Source organism: Leptonychotes weddellii, chromosome X (genome assembly GCF_054177405.1).
Source record: "Leptonychotes weddellii isolate Sample4059 chromosome X, ASM5417740v2, whole genome shotgun sequence".
Taxonomy (NCBI): Eukaryota; Metazoa; Chordata; class Mammalia; order Carnivora; family Phocidae; genus Leptonychotes; species Leptonychotes weddellii.
Genome location: NC_138385.1, coordinates 64030780 through 64038093, shown reverse-complemented (window position 1 = coordinate 64038093; position 7314 = coordinate 64030780).

Below are 7314 nucleotides of genomic sequence, written 5' to 3'. Positions count from 1 at the left end.
TTTTTCAAAGAAATGGAACAAATAATCCTAAAATTTGTATGGAACCAGAAAAGACCCCCTATAGCCAGAGGAATGCTGAAAAAGAAAAGCAAAGCTGGTGGCATCACAATTCCGGACTTCCAGCTCTATTAAAAAGCTGTCATCATCAAGACAGTATGATACTGGCATAAAAACAGACACATAGATCAATGGAACAAAATAGAGAGCCCAGAAATGGACCCTCAACTCTATGGTCAACTTATCTTCGACAAAGCAGGAAAGAATGTTCCATGGAAAAAAGACAGTCTCTTCAACAAATGGTGTTGGAAAAATTGGACAGCCACATGCAGAAGAATGAAACTGGACCATTTCCTTACACCACACACAAAATAGACTCAAAATGGATGAAAGTCCTCAATGTGAGACAGGAATCCATCAAAATCCTTGAGACGAACACAGGCAACAATCTCGTCGACCTCAGCCACAGCAACTTCTTCCTAGAAACATCAGCAAAGGCAAGGGAAGCAAAGGTAAAAATGAATTACTAGAACTTCATCAAGATAAAAAGCTTTTGCACAGCAAAGGAAACAGTCAACAAAACCAAAAGACAAATGACTGAATGGGAGAAGATGTTTGCAAATGACATATCAGATAAAGGCTAGTATCCAAAATCTATAAAGAACGTATCAAACTCAACACCCAAAAACAAATAATCCAATCAAGAAATGGGCAGAAGACATGAACAGACATTTCTGCAAAGAAGACCTTCAAATGGCCAACAGACACATGACAAACTGCTCAACATCATTCGGCATCAGGATAATACTAATCAAAACGTCAATGGGATACCACCTCACACCAGTCAGAATGGCTAAAATAACACGTCAGGAAACAACAGATGTTGGTGAGGATGTGGAGAAAGGGGAACCCTCCTACACTTTTGGTGGCAATGCAAACTGGTGCAGCCACTCTGGAAAACAGTATGGAGGTTCCTCAAAAAGTTCAAAATAGAGCTACCCTATGACCCAGCAACTGCACTACTGGGTATTTACCCCAAAGATACAAATGTAGTGATCTGAAGGGGCATGTGCACCCCAATGTTTATAGCAGCAATGTCCACAATAACCAAACTATGGAAAGAGCCCAGATGTCCATCAACAGATGAATGGATAAAGAAGATGTGGTATATATATACAATGAAATATTTTGCAGCTGTCAATAAAGTGAAATCTTGTCATTTGCAATGACATGGATTAACTAGAGGTTATTATGCTAAGCGAAAAAAGTCAATCAGAGAAAGACAATTATCATATGATCTCACTGATATGAGGTATTTGAGAAAGAAGACATAGGATCATAGGGGAAAGGAGGAAAAAATGGAACAAGACAATACCAGAGGGGGAGGCAAACCATAAGAGACTCAATCTGAGGAAACAAACTGAAGGTTGTTGGAGTGGAGGTGGGTGGGAGGGATGGGGTGGCTGGGTGATGGACATTGGGGAGGGTATGTGCTATGGTGTCCACTGTGACTTGTGTAAGACTGATGAATCACAGATCTGTACCCCCGAAACAAATAATACATTATGTTAATAAAACATTAATTAATTAATTAAAAAAGAGAAATATGTGCTCCTAGAACTCCAAAAAAATAAAAAGAATAAGTGAATTTAAGAAAGGTCTTTTAAAATTATCCAGAGAGGGAAAATATGAAAAGGAATGATGGAGGCCCATTGACCTTATAAGACACCATCAATTGAGTAGACATTTTCATTATGGGAATCTCAGAAGAAAAGAAATAGAAAATGGGTCAGAAAACTTAGTTAAAGAAATAACAGCTGAAAATATCCCAAATCTATGAAAAGATTTCAACATCCAAGTACATTAAGTTCAATGTTCCCAAACAACATTAACCCAAAGAATAGTTTATCAAGGTCCCTTATAATAAAACTGTCAAAAGACAAATACAAGAATTTTGAGAGTGGCAAGAGAAAAAAGGCCTTGTAGGTGAACTACAAGGGAATCCAAATAAGACAAGGAGCTGATTTCTTAGCAGAAAATTTGCCATCCTGTACAGTGTGTTTACTGGCCTTGTTACTGGTTAATGGCCTCTTCAGGTTGTCAATTTCTTCCTGTTTCAGTCTTCGCAGTTTATAGGTTTCCGGGAAGGCATCCATTTCATTCCGGTTCCTTTACTGGCATATAATTGTTGATAACAATTTCTAATTTCCTTGGTTTCTATTTCCTTGGTGTTAGTCGTGATCTCTCCCCTTTCATTCATCATTTTATTAATTTGGGTCCTTTCTCTTTTCTTTTGGATAAGTATGGCCAGTGGTTTTCTGATCTTATTAATTCTTTCAAAGAACCAGCTTCTAGTTTTGTTGATCTGATCTACAGTTTCTGGTTTCTAATTCATTGATCTCTGCTCTAATCTTAATTATTTCTCTTCTAATGCATGGCTTAGGCATCGTTTGCTGCTTTTTCTCTAGTTCTTTAAGGTGAAAAGTTATTTGGTGAATTCAGGATTTTTCTTTTTTTTTGAGTGAGGCTTGAATGCCTATGTATTTTCCCCTTAGGACTGCCTTTGCAGTATCCCATAGGTTTTGGACCAATGAGTTTTCGTTCTCATTGGTTTCCATGAATTGTTTAAGTTCTTCTTTGATTTCTTGGTTGACCCAAACATTATTGAGCAGAGAGGTCTTTAGCTTCCAAGTGTTTGAAATTTTTCCAAATTTTTTCTTGCGATTGGGTTCCAGTTTTAAAGCATTATGGTCTGAGAATATGCAGGGAATAATTTCAATCTTTTGGTATCGGTTGAGACCTGATATTTGACCCAGTATGTGATCTTTTCTGGAGAAAGTTCCATGTGCACTCGAGAAGAATGAGTATTCTGTTGTTTTAGGGTGGAATGTTCTGTATATATCTATGAGGTCCATCTGGTCCAGTGTGTTATTCAAAGCTCTGATGTTTTTGTTGATTTTCTGCTTAGATGATCTGTCTATTGCTGAGAGTGGAGTGTTGAGGTCTTCTTTAATTAACGTATTGTTATCAATATGACTCTTTATTTTGGTGAAGAGTTCACTTATGTAGATGGCTGCTCCTATGTTGAGGGCGTAGATATTTACAATTGTTAGATCTTCTTGTTGAATAGACCCTTTAAGAATGATAGAGTGTCCTTCTGTGTCTCTAACTAAAGACTTTAGCTTAAAATCTAATTTGTCTGATATGAAAAATGCTACCCCAGCTTTCTTTTGAGATCCGTTGGCATGGAAGATGGATCTCCATCCCTTCCCTTTCAGTCTGGATGTATCTTTAGGTTCAAATTGAGTGTCTTGTAGACAGCAATTGGATGGGTCCTGTCTTTTTATCCAATCCGCAACTCTGTGCCATTTTATGGGAGCATTTAGACCGTTCACATTGAAAGTGATTATTGAAAGATATGAATTTGTTGTCATCATGTTGCCTCTGAAGACCTTGTTTTTATTGATTCTCTTTGTAAGTTACTGTTCTATATCACTCTTGGTGTCTTTCTCTTTTTATAGACCCCCCCTTACTATTTCTTGCAGTACTGGCTTAGTGGTCACATATTCTTTCAGTTTCTGCCGGTCATGGATGCTCTACATCTCTCCATCCATTCTAAATGACAGCTTTGATGGATAAAGTATTCTTGGCTGCATGTTCTTCTCATTTAGTACCCTGAATATCTCTTGCCAGGCCTTTCTGGCTTGCCAGATCTCTGTGGATAGGTCTGACATTATTTGGATGGTCCTCCCTCAGAACGTAAGGAATCTCTTCCCCCTAACTGCCATTAAGATGGTTTCCTTGGTTCTAAGACTTGCAAGTTTTACTATTACATGTTGGGGCATTGGCCTGCTTTCCTTGATCTTGGGAGGGGTCCTCTCTGCCTCTAGGACATGAATGTTTGTATTATTCCCCACATTAGGGAAGTTATCAGCTATGCTATGCTCAAATATATCTTTCAGTCCTCTCTCTCTCTCTCTAATCACTCAGGGATCCCAGTAATTCTGACATTGGAATATTTCATGGTGTCACTTATTTCTTTGTTTCTATTTTTATGGATTTTGAATTGTTTTTCCCTTGACTCCTCTTTTTCCTTTTTATCTATTAAATTGTCTTCCAGGTCACTGATCGTTCTTCCTCATATACCCTAGCTGTTAGATTACCTAGTTTAGATTGGATCTCATTGATAGCATTTTTAAGTTCTGCCAGTTCAGCTTTTATTTCTGCCCTTAGGGACTCCTTTTGGTTATATCTGTATCCATTTGTAATCCTGTGTCGGAAGTTACAGTCTCTGAGTCTTTCCTATTTTAGGTGTTCCTCCTTCTTGTCATTCTGTTGAGGGGTGGTTGAGGGATTATACACGGTCCAAATTATTGAACACAACCAAAGCCAGATGCACCTGTTTTATAGGGACCTTAGGGTTGCCGGCCTCTTGTTCTCTCAGCCTGTCTTCTGGGGGAGGAGCCTGCCACTCTGTTACTCAGGCAACCCTGTTTGCGCAGAGTTCCCTGCCCCCTGTGGGGGTGGTGGGCTCAGTGGAAACCAGTTTTCTGGGGCTTTTGTTCTCTGGCCTCTTTGCTTGGTGGTTTTCTGCATCTCTTCTGAGAGCCAGAGCAGAAGAGATCGTTTCCATCCCTCTGCCTCAGAACAGAGAGATCACAGTCTGTTCTTTAGTGAGTTCTCCAGGCCACACTATCTCTGTTTCTGTCTGTGCTGCTATAAACTGAAGTGTCCTGGGATGTTAGCCCCTCAGCAGGGCTCCCAGTCCTTGTCTCCAAGTCAGGGCATGTCTCTGTCCTTTGTGCTTCTAAAACCGCCAGCTGCCCCCAGTTCACACACATGGCCCTGCTGCTCTGTGTTTCACTCCCGGGGGCTGCCCTAAAGTCTTTTCCCCATTGCTGCCGGTCTTTGAGTCTGTGCCCAGTCTCTAGCACAGGAGGCTATCACTCACCAGTGGTGCTGGATCCCCATGGCTACCTCCCCCTTCCATTTATATTCGGATATGTGCCCACAGAATCATGGCTCACTTCTTCATACCTCAAAAGCAACCGCCTGCAATATTCTGTTTGTAGAGATCCAGATCTATCTTCTTACATCTCAGGCTGATTTGGTGGGTGTTCTGAGTGGTCTGGTAGATATCCAACCTAAATCCAGGGACTGGTTCGAATAGGGTCCCCTACTACTCTGCCATCTTTTCCTCCAGAATACATATTCTTTTAGAGTGCACATCTAATATTCTCCAGAATAGATCACACATTGGGTCACAAATCAGCCCTCAGCAAATATGAAAATATCACGATCATACCATGCATATTTTCAGACCACCATGATGTGAAATTTGAAGTCAACCACAACCTTCCAAGAAATTTGGAAGGACCACAAATACATGGAGGTTAAAGAACATGCTACTAAAGAATGATGGGTCAAGCAGGATATTTAAGAAGAAATTTTAAAAAATACATGTAAATAAATGAAAATGGAAACACAATGTTCCAAAGCCTTTGGATTCAGGAAAAGCAATCATAAGAGGGACGTATTGTGCAATACAGGTCTACCTCAAGAAGCAAGAAAAATCTCGAACAACTTAACCTTACATCTAAAGGAGCTAGAAATGGAACAAAAAATGAAGCCTAGCACCAGCAGAAGAAGGGAAATAAAAAGGATTAGAGCAGAAATAAATGAATAAAACTAGGAACTTGTTCCTTACAAAAAATAACAAAATTGTTAAAACCCTACTCAGACTTATAAAAATGAAAAGAGAAAGGACCTAAATAAATAAAATCACAAACGAAAGAGGAGAAATAACACCCCAAACCTCAGAAATACAATTATATGAGAATATTATGAAAAATTATATGACACCAAATTGGAAAACCTGAAAGAAATGGAAAAATTCCTAGAAACATATAAACTACCAAAACTTAAACAGGAAAAAATAGAAAACTTGAACAGACTGATAACCAGCAAAGAAACTGTATCAGTAATAAAAACTTTCCCAAGAAACAAAACTTCAGGGCCAGATGGTTTCACAGGTGAATTCTCCCAAACAATTAAAGAAGAGTTAATACCTATTCTTCTCAAACCATTTCAAAAATAGAAATGGAAGGACAACTTCAAATCTCCTTCTTTGAAGCCAACATTACCCTAATTCTAAAACAAGACAAAGACTTCACTAAAAAAGAAAACTACAGGACAATATCCCTGGTGAACATGGGTGCAAAAATTCTCAACAAAATACTACAAATTGAATCCAACAGTATATTAAGAGAATCATGCTCCACAATCAAGTGGGAAATATTCCTGGTCTACAAGGGTGGTTCAATATTCACAAATCAATCAATAATCTTCTCAGTAGATACAGAAAAAGCATTTGACAAAGTACAGCATCCATTCATGACATAAACCCTCAACAACATAGGGATAGAGGGAACATACCTCAACATAACAAAGGCCATATATATAAAATACACAGCTAATATCATATTCAATGGGGAAAAAGAGAGATTTTCCTCTAGGGTCAGGAACAAGAAAGGGATATTCACTTTCAACACTGTTGTTTAACATAGTACTGGAAGTCCAAGCATCAGCAATCAGACAACAAAAATAAATAAAAGGCATCTAAATTAACAAGGAAGAAGTCAAACTTTCACTATTTGCAGATAACATCTCTATGTAGAAAATCCTGAGAGACTCTACCAAAAAATTGCTAGAACTGATACATGAATTCAGTAAATTGGTAGAATAGAAAATCAATGTACAGAAATCTGTTGCATTTCTATACACTAACAATAAAGCAGCAGAAAGAGAAATCAAGGAATCTTTCCCATTTACAATTGCATCAAAAACCTTAAGATACCCAGGAATAAACATAACCAAAAAAGTAAGAGGTCTATACTTTAAAAACAATAAAATGCTGATGAAAGAAATGGAAGATGACACAAGAAATGGAAAAACATTCCATGCTCATGGATTGGAAGAGCAAATATTGTTAAAATGTCTATACTACCCAAAGCAATCTACACATTAATTCAATCTGCATCTAAATACCAACAGCATTTTTCACAGAAATAGAACAATCCTAAAATTTGTATAGAACCTCAAAAGACCCTGAATAGCCAAAACCACCTTGAATAAGAAAAGCAAAGTTGGAGGCATCACATTTGTGGAATTCAAGTTATATGACAAAGTTTTAGTGATCAACACAGTATGGTACTGGCACAAAAACACATATCGATCAATGGAACAGAATAGACAACCCAGAAATGGACCCACAACTGTATGGTGAATTAATCTTCAATGAAGCAGGAAAGAATATCA